At 35.9% G+C, this 17,466-nt stretch overlaps 1 protein-coding gene and 1 long non-coding RNA gene across 4 annotated transcripts in view; both read right to left on the reverse strand.

Moving 5' to 3' along the window:
* LOC106871325 (beta-1,4-galactosyltransferase 4) overlaps positions 1-6,252 on the reverse strand; it is a 43,611-nt gene extending 37,359 nt beyond the window's left edge. Inside the window, exon 1 of one of the 3 annotated variants that reach the window (XR_016243476.1) lies at positions 5,985-6,244. The gene's annotated coding sequence lies outside the window, so the exon portion shown is untranslated. Of the gene's footprint in view, positions 1-5,984 lie in introns of all 3 variants that reach the window. The other 2 variants (XM_089358929.1, XM_089358927.1) reach the window with 2 other exon arrangements.
* A 2,661-nt stretch (positions 6,253-8,913) lies between these two features.
* On the reverse strand, positions 8,914-15,451 carry LOC149133800 (uncharacterized). The gene is made up of 2 exons (XR_016243477.1): positions 14,953-15,451; positions 8,914-10,382 (listed from the first exon to the last, which is right to left on the reverse strand). It is a non-coding gene; the product is annotated as an uncharacterized LOC149133800 (long non-coding RNA).
* Between the last annotated feature and the right edge of the window lie 2,015 nt (positions 15,452-17,466).

A 17,466-nucleotide genomic window follows, 5' to 3' on the forward strand; every position in this document is an offset into this window, starting at 1 on the left:
AAATGTTTAAATTTTTGAACATTCTAAGACACATTCAATGGTAGAAATATTTTGGAAGATTGTCAGGATAAATATTAGTTTTAAAAATAGTTTAAAGCATTTGTGAATGTAAATAACTTGTCATAGAATAAATGTACAAAATAAATTCAGTGTAATATTGGTGTCAAATTTTGGCACAAGGCCAGCAGTTTCAGAGAGTGTTGGGTAAGTCAATTACATCAACCCCAGTTCTCAACTGGTACTTATTCTATGAACCCCCAACAAGATGAAAGATGACCTCAGTAAAATTTGAATTCAGAATGAAAGACAGATAAGATGCCTCTGAACATTTCGCCCAGTGTGCTAACATTCCTGCCAGCTCACCACCTTAAACTCAGCGAAATATTGCAATGAAAATATGTAAAGAATGCAAGATCAATCTGATAAATGGCAGGAATTAACACAGCAAAGATTAGCACGAAATATTTATATTTATAAAATTCTTCAGGAACTTAGTTCAACAACGACAGTCCTTCCCTAATGTCATTACAACATGTGTGTGTGTATGTGTGTGTGTGTGTGTGTGTGTGTGTACACATACATACACACACACATACATACACACATAGATATGCACACAAGCACATGTGCATGTGCGCACACATACACATGCACGCACACACATAGGTGCAGCTGTAGCTGTGTGGTAAGAATTTTGCTTCTCAACCACATGGCTGCAGGTTCAGTATCCCTAAATAGCAGCCAGCCCCGGACTATATATATATATATATATATATATATATATATATATACACACACACACATATATGCATATATATATATATATATATATATATATATATATATATATATATATATATATATATAGTAACAGAAAAGGAGGAATTTTGATTATCCCCACGTGGTGAATTGTAATATATATAAGAAATTAAAGAAGGAAAATGCACACACTTTACATAGTTTTAATATAATCTTTGATATATTTTTCTACTTGTTAAATCATTCACTCACTCATAAATATCATCACACACAACACGGACAAAAAAAATCTTTTCTTAAGAAAATACATATTTAAATAAGTAAATCTTAAAATCATGAATAGCAAAAGCGAAACCGGTCGATATATTAAAACTAAAGTGTGTGCATTTTCCTTCTTTAATTTCTTATATATATATATATACACACATACATATATGCATACATATATGCATACATATACATACATGCACATATTTATATGTATATACACACATACACATGAGTTGGACCAAAAGCAATGTAAAAGTGGGCATAACTTTTCTATGTTTATTGAGTAACTCGTCCTTCTTTTCTTCTTCATTGCAGGTGAATATTGGGTTTCAACTAGGAACACATGCTATCATTGAGTTCTTCAAGGGTGAGAGCAACCAGTGTGACATCCACAAAGCCACATGACGTTAACAAAGATAGATGAACACATTTAAGAAGAGGAAACCAACATTGAAGACAAACCATGCAATGAGAAACCACCAACAGTAATCACTGACATGAATCACTAATAAGTGAATGTATCAATTAGTGTGGACACACAAATCATAATCCATGAAAACAATAACTGAACCAAGAGTAACATCTTGAATTGTAATTAAATTTCAATAGGTTAAACACATTGATATAACATAATTAAAAAGAAACCTCTCTCTCTCTCTCTTTCTCCCCCCCACTCTTTGCTTTTCTTTCTCATTTGTCCTGCTCCCTATCTTCCTCTCTTCACCCTTTCTGTGAAAAACAAAATTTCTCCTTTTCTAAACAAAACAAAACAACATTCACTCTTCGATTCATATTAAAGATGAAGAAACTTTCTGTTTTTATTATCTTGGTTTTATTATCTTGAAGGGTTCGGTTAAACAAACGAAAGCACTAATAAAGAATTATCCAAAGTTCTGACTGCCATATATATATATATATATATATATATATATATATATATATATATATGTATATATAAGGTATGAGTGGTATTGGTGTCAAGAAGACCCAAAGGTAGCAGGTAATGCTGAGTAAGTGCTGTGGACAGACTACAGTTAAGCTCCAGGTTTGATAATGATACAAATGAGGAGTCTAACGTAGGTCGTGCATTAGCAAGCACATATATAGAAGTTAACAGAATGAGATAAAAAATGCAAGGCTGTGAATATGGTTATAATTATACCATTTTGCTTGTGTATCTCTTTGGATCATTATTATATAAAGAGGGGTTGGACAAAATAATGGAAACACCTTAAAATTTCAAACAGATTTATTTTAATATGGGGTAGGACCACCTTTGGCAGTAATTACAGCTTGAATTCTGCGAGGTATGGACTTGTACAAAGTTTGAATTGTTTCTGAAGGAATTTTTGTCCATTCTTCAGCTAAAACAGTCTCCAGTTCTTGTAGTGATGATGGTGGAGGATATCGACTCCTTACTTGTTTTTCTAAAATGCACCATAAATGTTCAATAATATTGAAATCTGGGGACTGTGGTGGCCAGGTAAGATGTTCAACTTCACTAGACTGTTCCTTGTGCCATTCAGTAATAACTTTAGCTGTGCGAATTGGTGCATTATCACCCTGAAAGATTGCGTTTCCCTCCAGAAACAGTTCCACAACCATAAGATGAATTTGATCAGATAAAATGCTTACATAGTCTTGACTATTAATTCTGCCATGATGGGAAACCATTGGGCTGGCAGATTTCCAAGATGTAGCCCGCAGATTATCACAGACCCTCCTCCATATTTAACAGTTGGAAGAAGGCAATCTGGGTCAAATGCTTCTTTTGGCTGTCTCCATATGTATACTTGGCCGGTGGTCGGAAATAGGGTAAAGGATGACTCATCTGAGAAAATTCCACTGCTCTAGGGACCAACTTTGTAGGTTTTTACTCCACTCTAAACGCTTTTTGAAAGTAGTGGTTTTCTGATTGCAGCCCTCCCGTGAAATCCGGCTTTGTGCAGCTCCCAGCAAACAGTTTTTGTGGAAACTGGGTTCTTGAGGTGGTCATTAAGCTCTGCAGTAATTTTGGGAGCTGTACTTTTGTAATCCTATCTAACAATTTGCATAATAGTCCAATGGTCCCTATCTGAAAGTTTTGGTTTTCTTCTGGAGTTTTATTTCCCCAAGGAGGTTTTTCCCTCTTTCTCAAAGGCTGTCATTACTTTCAAAGACAGTACTTCTTGATACACCAAACATTTCTTTGTGAAATTACTCTGAAATAAATCTTTGCAGAAAGGTGAGTAGATTGATTACATTATGTTATCGCAGTTTTATGAGATTTGGGTGTTATTTCTAGCATGTGCCTAGCCTGCTTGAAGGCCTGGGATATATATATATTTTTGTTGAAAAATTGATTTTGAAAAAAATTTGACATGTGTCAGTATGCATGTGTGCGCACCCACTATTTTCATCTTTTACATTATTTTCCATTATAATTATCGTCTATACCATCTGAAAAGTAGCTGCCCAAAATTTCTTTTTAAAATATCCCTTTCCCAGGAGGACCGGGGTTGGGATATGTGAGTAAGTGTGTCAGTTAAGTTTAGTTACTGGGATTGCAGGTGGGGCTATATACTTTAAAGAATATCGGAAGCGAGTACTTGGGCGAAAGGCAAACAAGGAACTCACTTTTGATTCTCAATCATAGACTTTTTTTCTGTTGGTACCTATATTTAGTTTAGAAAAAGAAAACATTGAAAGATAACGCCAATACTTATGTGTAGAAGGATACAGTCTATTCAAGCAACTGGTTTTTCACTGGGAATTATTTTATTAACCCCAGGAGGACGATAACTAAAGATGGACTCTTCGGAATTTGAACCGAGAACGGCAAAATACCGAAAGGTAATTTATCCGTTCACTCAACTGTTGCTACATTCTACTAGCTATATATCGTGGAAAGGGGGAATTGATTACGTCTCTGACAATAATATAAGAATATTCCGCTTTTACAACTTTTTTTTTACTATCAGATATATTATATATCCATTTAAGCTTTGGAACAATACAGGTTTCCATAGCCTGTACCAAAAGTTAAAAATTTACCCGCAAATCAATGTTTTATTACGAAAGTCTATTTCGATCTGAGAACGTTTGTGTAATTAAAATAATCCTAGATTATCTTCATTCAAACATTGTTCGAAACAGCATCCTAGTCACTGCCAACAATGCTCAACATACGGTCTATGTTTTGTTTTCATAAAGATAATCAATAATGTGTTCAAAGTAGTAGAATTTTCAAAACAAAAGAAATAAGATATATATCGCCCGTCCTACGATGTGTGTGCGCGTGTATAAGAGTTTGCGTACTGCGCGCGTGGGTATGTATAGTCTGATGGTAGCGCGAGCAAGCCGAAATTTCGAAGTCACTGTTATCAGTTTCTTCGTAAAAATTAATATTATACTCTAATAAACACTATTGAAGAATCCTTCGGTTTATCGTTCAATTGGTTTTATATATAACTTCACATATAAACAAACATTGTCCGCAGTAATGCCGGGTGCGTGCGTGTTGTTCCGTTGAACTTTGTTGCGTGCACTGATGTTGAATCGATGCGGTTTTATTCCCCTTTTTTTGGCATTTTTTCTGCTTTTTCGTTTTCCATTTTGCTTTTCTTTTTCTTTCTTTTTCTTTCGTTGTTCCCTTTTTCCATTTTTATTTTTGGATATTGGATAAGAACGAGTGGTAGTTGTGTTGCACGACTGCTACAGTCGATTTTTACTTTCAAATAGAAATTTTGAAAGAAATATCTATAAAATGATTTCATTTGTTTGAAAAGTAAAAATAAAATTTTAAAAAAAGAAACCCATTATATATATAAAGTTGACAGAATCGTTCGGATGCCGGACAAAATGTTTCGTGGCGTTTCTTCTGCTTTTACTTTTTGAGTTCAAATTCGTCATGGTCGACACTTTGCCTTTCTTCTTTTAGGGGTCGATAAAATAGGTACTAATCTATGTAATCGACAGTCCACATTCCTAAAATTTCAGGCCTTGGGCCTACATAGGCGTACCCTTCCCCCCGACTTTGTTTCCTCATAACATTTAGAAAAAAGTGGATATTTTTAAATGAAATCTTTTACAAATACGTTTCGGATGTTGTAGATTTCGATTAGCTCTCCATAGAAAATTTTATTAAAAAACACACATTTTTCTGAAAGTTATTTGGAAAGCGAATCCTGGGAATTTTCAGAAACTTCTCTCCCCACCCTCGGAAAAAAAATATCACAACAAATTTCGGTATAATCAGAATCTACATCACCTGAAGCATTTTTGTATAAAATTTCATTAAAATATATCCATTTTTCTGAGAGTTATGAGGAAACAAAGTGGTGGTGGGGGATACACTTATGTACGTCCACAGGCTTTAGGGGATGCGACAAAAAGAAGGAAACTGTATACGTTAAAATCGCTTTCCAGAATAAAATTAACTTGTTCTTCACTGTAACTTTCTTCTGTTAAGCCCACCAAAAACTTAATAATTTCACAGAATTATATCTGATATAATTTATTCTTTTTTAGTAAGTTACTGGTTAGAAAATTGACTTTCCGTGATATTATATTTGCAGAGGAGTGCAGAAGTTAACCAAGCATTTCCTAGAGGTGCACGGCATAGAAACGGTTTGTAATTAACTTTTTATTTACTCATGTAATCTCTGTTTAATCTTTGATTCGATTCTCCATCCCCAAAACATATATATTGAAACTGCATGTCTCACTTATTTAGAAAGTATGCAACTCAGCTTCCTGAAATGTTGTCAAAAAAAAAAGGGGAGAAAAGCCCTTTCGGTCTCAAATACACAAACACATTCAACACATGCGCGCACACATACACACACACACACAGAGAAATAACTTCACAAATAAGTTCATTCATAATAGAATACATAACTTACAGAAAAAAAAAAGAGGAAGCAAAAATAGAAAGAGATGAGTGACAATAAAAGACATATGTTAAGAGCAGTTACCTGCTACTGTTGCATGGCTCGAAGAGATTTAGGTAACGACCACCACATGGAACAGAGAAACCGGCAAGAAAACGAATTCATTAGAATTGCGCTTTCAATAAACGCATGAATGAGTGAACGAACAAATAAATGAATGAATGCTTGAATACCTAAAAAAAAAAAAAAACAGAAACAGGAACAGTTGTAGCGAGAGAGGGGGTGAAACGGAGGAGGAGGAGGGGTCAGCAATAAAGGTGGTGGTGACAGTGCGAGTTGGATGTGTGATGGTGGTGGGGTGCGCGCGCGTAGGTGAAACCACTTCTTACTGCTGGAAAATTTAGTTTGTAAACTAAATAATGTAGTTTTAAGTACTGAGCATGTGTGTGTGTGTGCGCGTGTGTGGTATAAATATGCATGTGTGTGTATATATATATATATATATATATATATATATATACATACACACACACACTATATGTATATATATATATATATATATATAATTTTTTTTTCCAGAATGAGATAAAAAAAAACAAACCAAGGCTGTGAAGATTTTAGAACATTGATAAATAGGTCTAACAGCTGTTTCCAGGATATTTATTATATCCCTTCATCTATACTTGGAATAACCAATTTTAAATACTATTGGATTTTACTCATAAGGTATTGGAATCTTATATGTATACCATTCTGCCTAAATAATGGATCTGCAAATGCAATATCCCTGCATATCTCTATTTTCATTTCTCCACTTCACTCTCTATTTCGTATCTTATCTAAATTAACTATTGCTTAACCATTTTCTCACACCGTCTCCGATGAAGGGATATAATAAATATCCTGGAAACAGCTGTAAGACCTTCTATTTATAAATGTTCTAAAATCTTCACAGCCTTGTTTTTTTTTTTTATCTCATCCTGAAAAAAAAAATTATATATACATACACACGCTGATAAATGACCTACGTTGGACTCCTTATTCGCATAATCACCGAACCTGGAGCTTAACTATGGTTTGGGAAGGAGAAGGCGCTGCTTTCTCTCCCATCTCTTGAGTTCAGCTCTTGCGACTCGGGCTTTCTCGAAGTCCGCTGAAACCGTTTTGATGGTGTGTCTCCAGAGGGGTCTGTTTGCCGAGTATCCTCCCATACGTACATGTATGCACTGCTTTGAAGTCAGTTGTCTGGTGGATGTGAACGTACCATCAAATGTCCAGATAAACGAAAGCATTTATGCTGAATTAATGCAGAACTTACAGCTCTTATACATAGTTATATATTCTCGTTTGTACCTATCAACATAATAGGTGCGTTAAGCTATGTAACTACAAATTTACGCAAAAACATAAAAGTTATAGGTTTTTCGAAGAAAGAGCAAAAGACACTGACGCGGATTCTTCAAATCCAATCTATCAGTGGCACAGTGAAGATTTGTATGACATTCCTAAGGTTCGCTAGTTTAGATGGATTAGGTGAATAGATGCACATATCAGGGAGTCTATATTCTTTTCTACTTTAGGCACAAGGCCCAAAAGTTTGGGGAAGAGGGCCAGTCAATTAGATCGACCCCAGTATGTAACTGATACTTAATTTATCGACCCCGAAAGGATGAAAGGCAAAGTCGACCTCGGCGGAATTTGAACTCAGAACGTTGCGACGGGCGAAAGATCGCTAAGCATTTCGCTCAGCGTGCTAACGTAAAGGAATATCTTTATAGATATTGGGTTGTTGTCAAAATAATTTGTAGGTTAAAAACAAAAGTGACAGAATAAGGAGGCAGGGAAAGATAGTTTCTAGTTTGACAGCTAAAGTTATGTAGAAACTATTTGGGTAGCTAAAGAATTTATTGATTGTTTATGATATTGTAAGGGTTCATTCGAATATGTGTGTGAATTGTAGATGCTAAAAGTTAGATATGTATAGAAGTACAGATCACAGATAGGTCACACACTAGTCACATTCAGTGTTTTGTATTGGAAGCTTTGTTGAGTCTCAACAGATGGCTCCTGCTGCCTTGGTTATATTTAATAGGGGAAGTTGATGACTGTTTTTGGTTACTGCTAGTGTTTATTCAAGCATATATGTATACGAGGGGTCTGACAGGTAAGATTTATATAAGAACACAGGCTGCGGACTGGTAAAAATTCAGAAGCTTATATTGAAGGGTTGCTCTTTAAGCATATCTTCAATTGGGTAAGAATTTTGTTTTTCACGTACTGACTTCGTGTATTACTATGACCATTTTGAAGTGAATGTAAAGATTATCATCAGCAACTGATGTTTGTAGTATCCATTTGTGTGGCAACGTATTTTATACACATCTAGGCATATTAGTATCTATACGCCTCTTCGTCTATACTATAGATTCTACAGTATCTACAGCTTTTCATGTATATACAGAAATACATTTGAGTTTCAATGTACATGCTCACATATAGAGGTATATTTATGAGTACATGTACACATACGCACATATATATATGCATATATTGTTATATATATTCGTACACCTATCTCCATATATGTGGAGGCGCGTGGCTTAGCGGTTAGGCTATCAGCATCATGATCGTAAGATTGTGGTTTCGATTCCTTGACCGGCAACGCATTGTGTTCTTGAGCAAAACACTTCATTTCACGTTGCTCCAGTCCACTCAGCTGGCAAAAAATGAGTAACGCTGCGATGGACTGGCGTGCCGTCCAGCTGGGAATCACATACGCCAATGAAATCGGGAAACTAGGCCCATGAGCCTGGCTAGGCTTTAAAAGGGCTGTAAGGGACGACCGTGCGAACTCAAAAAGGAGATATGGTGACGAATGGAAAAACAGAGGACTCCTTTTATTTAAACGCGTCGCACGGTCGAACACCAAAATATTATATATCAATGATGATATAGATGATATGTTATGCGACGATAACATAGATGACCAGTAATGAAAGACCACAACCGTATTAGATGAATAACAGAGATATTTATTGTAGCGTTAAAGATGTATGTCTGTGTGAGAGTGTGAATGCGACATATAAGAACAATATCAAAGACAGGCCGTCGTACAAAGAAAAGTATGTATGTGAGTGATACATGTATGTGTATGTGTATTATTACAGCAGATAGAAAGAGTCAATAACACGTGAGCAATTATACCAGTTCTTTAGTACACTATAGGAAAAGTTCTGTATGTGAAAGTGAGGGGGCTGAGTGTGGCAGAGCTGATCACTAGTTGTGATGTCGTGGCATCGATGCCGGGCCGTGATTCTTGTTATACAGATGTTCGTCGTTTGGCAGAGAACTCTTGCCTGTTTATTTACCGTGGTGAAGCTGAGTCACCTAACAGAATCGAAGAGAGAGATATGCCGCGGAGGTTTGGTTTGGTGTACATAGTAAGTCGTGTTGACGCTGGTGGTGTAGAGGCTGCTTGGTAGTAATCGTGTTGGTCATGACGATGGTGCTGGTTAGTAGTCGTAGACTCGTATTGCTGATGTGGCGACGGCGGTGGTCATCGTTGGCTGGACGAAGCTGCTGAAGTGGTCGCTGGCTGCTGCTGCTGTCGTGTGGTACACGGAACAGTCTCTAAGAGAAACTGGACCGAGACAAATTTGTTGGGTATGAGTTAAAGCTATTTATAACAAACTATTGGCTCCCGATGGCTTCAGTTTAATACTCTATCACGTGACCTTATTAGGGGCTGTGATTGGTCAGTTTGCGTTCTGGCGGGAACGGTTCGAAGAAGTTGCCGATTCGAATAATAATCAGTCACGTGATGACAAGGAATGGGTTCTCTACTACGCTCGCATTTATTTATATTTAAATGAGAAGATTGTATGTAATGGCGATAGTAGTTTGTATCTAATGGCGGGAGGTAGTTTCACTACAGGGCGCATTTATTTTATTTTATTATCGCCATATAAATCTACGTGTGAAATGCTTGTGCTTGTACAGTTGTTAATAAATAAACAAGGAATGTACTAGATTGCTTCAATGAAATGTCGCATTTTTAATTACTTGTTATTTCATTCATTTAAAAATCTAATTATGTATACCTTGCATTTAATCTCGATTCTTTTTCTTTCCCAACAATATTGGTATACAAAATTCGTACCCTCAGACTTTATGAAAATGATAACAACCAAACTATGTTGAGTCATTTTCTCGTATGAGTACAAACTGGGTCACTCTGCTGCAGAAGCTCTACGGAATATTAAGCGGGCCTTTGGTAATGGTTTTGTTGACATCAGAACTGTTCAGAGATGGTTCCAAAGCTCTCGTTCAGGAGATGATAGCCTTGAAAATAATCCAAGGGGTAGGCCAAAGTCAGTTATTCGGCATGATGGATTAAATGCTTTGGTTGAACAAAATCCGAAAACAAAGGTTCGAAAACATTCATCAGAACTCCAAACATCTCACACAACTGTCTTTGGACACCTGTAAAAAAATAGGAAAAGTCAAGAAAACGGATAGGTTTGTTCCACATCAACTGAACGAGACTAAAAAAAGAAAAACAGACGCCTTGAAGTGTGCTCCTTATTGCTTTCTCGACTGGAAAAAAACTATTTTTGCACCAAATCATTACTTGTGATGAGAAATGGATACTCTTTGACAACAGCAGGAGAACAGGACACCTAAGCACTACCCAAACCCACTATTGGACCCTAAACAGTTCGTGGTTACTGTATGGTGATCTGCGAAGGGGGTTTTACATTATTCATTTTTGCAGCAAGGAAAAACGGTAACAGCAACATCGTATTGCCAGGAAATTGATTGTATGAGAATTTGAAAAAGAAGCAGCCCAGACTAGTAAATAGAGATGGCCCAATTTTGCTCCACGACAATGCACGTCCTCTCACACCTCAAGCTACGGTCTAAAAGTTGCAAAGCCTGAATTATGGGATTTTGTAACATCCTCCTTGTTCCCTTGATGTCTCTCCTACTGATCATCACTTATTTACACCTGCGTGACACCTTGAGCAAGTGTCTTCTGCTATAGCCTCGGGCCGACCAAAGCCTTGTGAGTGGATTTGGTAGACGGAAACTGAAAGAAGCCTGTCGTGTATATATATATATATATATATATATATATATATATATATATATATATATACATACATATAAGTTCAAAAAAGGAAAAAGACAAAAAACAACAACGCGAGGACGTGATACAGATAGTGTTACTAGACGCTCGGGAAAGGAAAGAGAGAAAGTATGACGTTTCGAGCGGAGCTCTTCGTCGGAAACAAGGAAAGTTCAAAGGGAAAAACGGAGGAAGAAAAAATCGCCACCGATGTCCACGTGGTTACATTGTGGAAGGACCGGAAATATAAACCGTGAAATATAAACGAACAAATATATTATTTTATATAACTTTTTATGTGTCTGTGCTATTTTTAGAACACCTCACAACCACCAGTGTTTAATGCAGATGCGATAAATACATGTTGCATGCGATAAATACATTACAATTTTTAACAGAAAGATTTAGAAGAATTAGATGAAAGTTTTCCGGTAATTTTCTTTCATGTAAATAAATGTTTATGTTAATTTAAAAGAGAAAAACGGTTAGTTTTAAATCTCTGAGCGAGATGTTGGCAAATAAACTTTAATTTAAAAGATTTATCCAAAAAATCTTATTTAGCTGTTATTTTTAGCACACCTCGCAACCACCTCAATACTCAATGACAAAAAGAAGCAAACATTAAACAAACAATTTAAATATGTTTATTTACAATTTAAATATGCTTTAAAAAAAAAAACATTTAACTTTCAGTTTTGATTTTTAAAATATCCTTCTTTGTTTTCAATGTTTCCATAACAGAAGCGAAGTTACTGGATCTTGATGCCATAATCACACAGAGCACATAACACAGCGTCAAATTTGTCATCACGTGCTTCCTCGCAGATCAATGACTTTCCAAAGACTGCTCGGATTCGCTTGTTACTATTGCAACAAGCACAGTGGGAGACAAAAGAATTCTCATGTCCCGCTTCTTACTGTCGAAACAGCCATGAATGTGTCTGTGGCTTACGATTGGCTAAAATTACCAAAATTTTCAAACTTTAATTACTAATAGCTCTTTACTTATTGATTTATAGCGAAAATTACTTTCACGTCATTAATTAGCTTATAAAAGTGCATCATTACACAGAATGTGAAATCAATTCGAACAGAAAAATTGATGCTGGCAACCAAACAGAGTAAAACGTGTTGACCCATAAAAAAACATTTAATATACTTTATAGTATATTATAGTTGCATAACAAAATACCACGTGTCAGCAGGTCATTAATAATTAATACAACTATTCTAACAGAAAAGCTGTTACCCGTATGTACAAATAAATATATTTATACAAATGTATAAATATATTTATATTTGTATATATGGGTAAGGCCAAACTAAGCGCAGCTTTAACAACTCTAGCCGTGCATCAGCTGTTTTATTTTACTTCTTACTGAGGACTCGTTCTTTACTATAATTGAATATACATACACACACTCGTACGCATAGACACATATGCGTACGTATATACATATACACGTTCATACACACACACATACACACAATATATATACACGTACACCACAGATTATCCGGTATTCTCGACTCAAAAGCCTTGACAGATGAACCGCCTTGCCGGACCATCCATAGTGAATAATAAGTCAACGCACTTTATTCATACACCTCCCATGCGTCTAAGTACCGTGAATTGCTAGAAACTAGCAGTTAAGTAATACGTTTGTAGTAACGCTGTGCGCATGCGTAGTCTCACGCATGCGTGCAATTCAACAAGCAAGCTTTCCCGCTTCATTCTGTCTCTTTCTCGGTCGGCCGGCCATGAGCATGGACGTGTCAAGCAGTGTCTCAAACATACCAACTCTGGAGACAGTCTCTTTCTAGCTGGCCAGCGATTGAGCATGGACGTGTTTAGCTGTCTCTCACCATCTTTCGGACTTACACTTGACAGCTCGCTCACATCTACATAACAACGTCCCAACAACAATGCTCACACACACAGAAGCTGTAACAACAAACAAGAGCTAAAGATGTATATATTTACCACCCGAATAAATGTTGTTTTAGTTGATAGTCTGGAGGTCAGCGTTCCGTTACATCGCTTAATTTTATATAGGAAAGTGGTATACATCTAATGATGTATAACCAACTTTCCTATACATTGTATTAAATATAAATTTAATTAATGAAATACAGTTTAGTTGTCCATTACATGTGCCATTAAACTATCAGCCTTGAAAGCTTCTCTACTTGTAAGCAGAGACAAAATAGTAGATGACACGTTGGCCTATTCAACCGAAATTTGCTCTGATATGGGAATCAGCACAGTGTCGAATTCGCAAAAAGATAAGAATGAGCTACGAAGAAAGTAATAATGCCGCTCTCGGATCTTTTTTAAAACGGGGGCCACATTTTTCATTAACGAAACACTTTGAAACTTGGAACACTGGTAGAATGTGTCATATAAAACATCTTTTTTCTCTTAGTCTTCTTAAAAAAAAAGAAATCCATAAGTTATTCCATGTTAAAGTTGTCGTATTTCTGTAATCTCAACCAATCACTGACGTCCATTCAGCCGATATACATTAAGTGCCGACTACATAAACAAACGATTCTGAAACAATTAACCCTAACCCTAAAGTTAGGGTTAGGGTTAGGGTTAAAGCAAATTTAAAATGAAAAAAGCAAATAAAACGAAGGTATGGAGATTAAATACGCTTTACATCGCTTAATCAGCCAAAGGAGTAAATATAAACAACTGAATACTTGTCAGTGATTGGTTGAAATTATCGAAATAAGACAATTGTTTACATGAAATAAATTCGAATACAAAAATATTTTTCTGTTCTATAACACAAAATAGATAAGTATACGAAGTTTGAAAGTCTTTCCGTACCAAAAACACTACGTAAAACATTAATGAAAAATGTGGCCCCTGTTTTAAAATAGATCCCCGCTCTCAGCTACGACGCTGAGCTAAGAAGAGAAATGTAGTTAGTGATAGATAGACTGATTGAAGAAATAATCTCTAGATTCGAAAGACTTCACGATATTACAAAGAAATACACCTTTCTCGCACCGTCCAATTTGTTAGATAAAGAGTGTAATTGTGATGTAGACGCCTTTGATGAGAATATTAAGAAAGAAGACTTTCTGTTTGAAAGGGCAAGACTGCAAAATTATTTGGTAGCGCGACTTTGCGGATAAAATTAATTTTGATGAAGTCATTCAAGATTTCGCGATGAGGAAAGCACATAAAATGAATTTGAAAATCGTTTATTTTTGTAATTAATTCATCTTCTATTCTTTACCATATTTTTCCTATTATTTTTTGTGTATAAGCACAATAAAAGTAAATTTGAGGGAAATAAATGGTTGCTACAGTGTCTTCTTATTTTGCATACATATTTAGCCGTATTATTCCGTTTTTGGCGTTTTGAAGTGTTCATTGAACTTTTAAGGGGCAGCCAAATAAACATCCGCCTCGAGCGGCACTTGTGCTAGGTACGCCACTGATCAAGTACAGTTGTTCGAATACCTGGACTAATTATTAACAATAATAAAAAATTGTTACCTGAAATCTGCAAGAGGTGTACAGAGAGTGACTGCACTAATCAAACTTTAACCAATATGGAAAGATAGAAATATTACGATGTAAAGCAAAATTGTACTCGTACATGTTTTAGTACTCTGTCTTCCTGTAATCGTGTGAGACTTAGACTCTCGGTGCAGAGATATAGGCATTGGAAATGAGATACTGCTGCAACAGTACCTCATATTTGAACCACATCACAAATGAGCCAGTCCGTGAAATCATCTAACATTTAATTAGTACTCATACCCATGAAAACCTCACAACAGTAAAAAAAAAAAAAAAAACTGAGAAGCTTTGGAAATTTAACAAGATCTTGTTGCCTTGGAAAGGCCATTCTTCAAGGAACTGTGGAAAAGGAAAAAAAGGAGAGGTACCCAGGAATTTCTTACTTGTTTAAATTTTTTTCTTTTTACAGACTTTGACTTACAGATATTCATACCAGATATTAACAGGATCAGTTCCATCAATGTCGAAGAGCGTGCCAAAGTCATTGATATAGTGTTTTTTCTACCGGCTAAATCCTCACCTCCCCCAGATACTGATATACATCTAATATATTATATCATATCTAGGACGTTCCTGTTGGCTGTTGTCTCGTTTTCATTAAAACAAATGTGGTTAGAAAACCAAGAAGTTAGATATCGTCGAAGTAGGTTGGTGAATTAAAATATTTATTCTGTTTCTCTTTCCCCTTTTTCTTTGTTTTAAAAAATATTATTCACTTTCGATATTACGACCGCCACCCAGGAACTAGTTTACTCTGTAGATCAAACTTATTGTTACTATATTCTTCCTTCAATCCAACTATTGTCTACACTCCATGACGCTAACACGTTGCAACAGGCATTTTCCCATTCTGTCTAATTACTCTTCGTTGAACAATTTCTATTGCTGAAGTTGCACTCATCCAATAATCTTTATTATTCTAACTATTGTTTCAAACAAGAAAAGAATGTGTGCGCGCGCGTGCTTGTGCGTATATATATATATATATATATATATATATATATATATATATATATATATCAAGACATAAAGGTAAGTCACAAAAGACTCATTTGTTTAATTAGCAAACGTTTTCTGACAGATTTCTTCTAATTCTTTTATGCTTATTGCCGAAACGACTTTTGTACTCTGCTTCTTCTGTCGTTGATATTTTACTGAAAGAACATACCCAGTTGATTAGTATGGTTGAAGGGCTCTCAAATTAATGAATGCTTTATAATGAGTCTATCAACTAAGGATTATGCCTTAAATCTGTGGACGCCCTGGATTTTTTTAGACGTTTTAGAAAGTTAATTTTTATTATTATTATTATTATTATTATTATTATTATTATTTGTTTGTTTATCAGTGTTCAGTTGCAATTAACTCTGATTGAAAATCTAGAACAGAAGTTCTAAACCTACTAGAACAGGACAGAAGTTCGAAAGACTACTTTCTAAAAACTACTTAGGATAGGAAGAAGAGGATTATGATGAAGGAAATGAAGAGGATGATGATGAACGAAATGAAGAGGATGATGATGAGAGGAACTTCAGCAATAGAAATTGTTCAACGAAGAGTAATTAAACAGAATGGGAAAATACCGGTATATATGTATATTTGTATGTATGTGTATATATGTGTGTGTGTAAATGTAGAACGTTGGAATGAGTGCTCAACACCACACTCGTGGATAAATAATTTCTTTATTTGTTTCATGTTAAGAGCAGAAGGAAAATATCCAAGTATATATATATATATACTTGCGAACTCAAAAAGGAGAAATGGTGACGAATGGAAAAACAGAGGACTCCTTTTATTTAAACGTGTCACACGGTCGAACACACAATTATATATCGAAGATGATATAGATGATATGTTATGCGACGATAACATAGATGACCAGTAATGAAAGACCACAACCGTATTAGATGAATAACAGAGATATTTATTGTAGCGTTAAAGATGTATGTCTGTGTGTGAGTGTGAATGCGACATATAAGAACATAATCAAAGACAGGCCGTCATGCAAAGAAAAGTGTGTATGTGAGTGATACATGTATGTGTATGTGAGTTATTACAGCAGATGGAAAGAGAGTCAATATATAACACGTGAACAATTATACCAGTTCTTGGGTACACAATAATATGAATCTGTATGTGAAAGTGAGGAGAGGCTGAGTGTGGCAGTGCTGATCACTAGTTGTGATGTCGTGGCATCGATGCCGGGCCGTGATTCTTGTTATACAGATGTTCGTCGCTGGCTGAGAATTTCTTGTCTGTTTAAGAACTCTTGTCTGTTTATTTACCGTGGTGAAGCTGAGTCACCTAACAGAATCGAAGAGAGAGATGTGCCGCGGAGGTTTGGTGTACATAGAAGGTCGTGTAGACGCTGGTGGAGATTGTTGCTGGTTAGTAGTAATCGTAGAATCGTGTTGGTCATGATGATGATGCTGGATAGTAGTAGTAGACTCTTGTTGCTGATGTGGCGACGGCGGAGGTCATCGTGGCTGGACGAAGCTGCTGAAGTGGTCGCTGGCTGCTGCTGCTGTTGTCGTGTGGTACACGGAACAGTTCTCAAAGAGAAACTGGACCGAGACAAATTTGGTTGCCGAGTTAAAGCTATTTATAACAAACTATTGGCTCCCGATGGCTTCAGAATTTTACTCTATCACGTGACCTTATTAGGGGCCGTGATTGGTCAGTTTGCGTTCTGGCGGGAAAGGTTCGAAGAAGTTGCCGATTCGAATAATAATCAGTCACGTGATAAGGAATGGGTTCTCTACTACGCTCGCATTTATTTATATTTAAATGAGAAGATTGTATGTAATGGCGATAGTAGTTTGTATCTAATGGCGATAGGTAGTTTCACTACATATATATATAATGGGAGAATATACGAAAAAACAACAACAGAC

Source organism: Octopus bimaculoides, chromosome 10 (assembly GCF_046866305.1).
Source record: "Octopus bimaculoides isolate indiv1 chromosome 10, ASM4686630v1, whole genome shotgun sequence".
In the NCBI taxonomy this organism is placed as follows: Eukaryota; Metazoa; Mollusca; class Cephalopoda; order Octopoda; family Octopodidae; genus Octopus; species Octopus bimaculoides.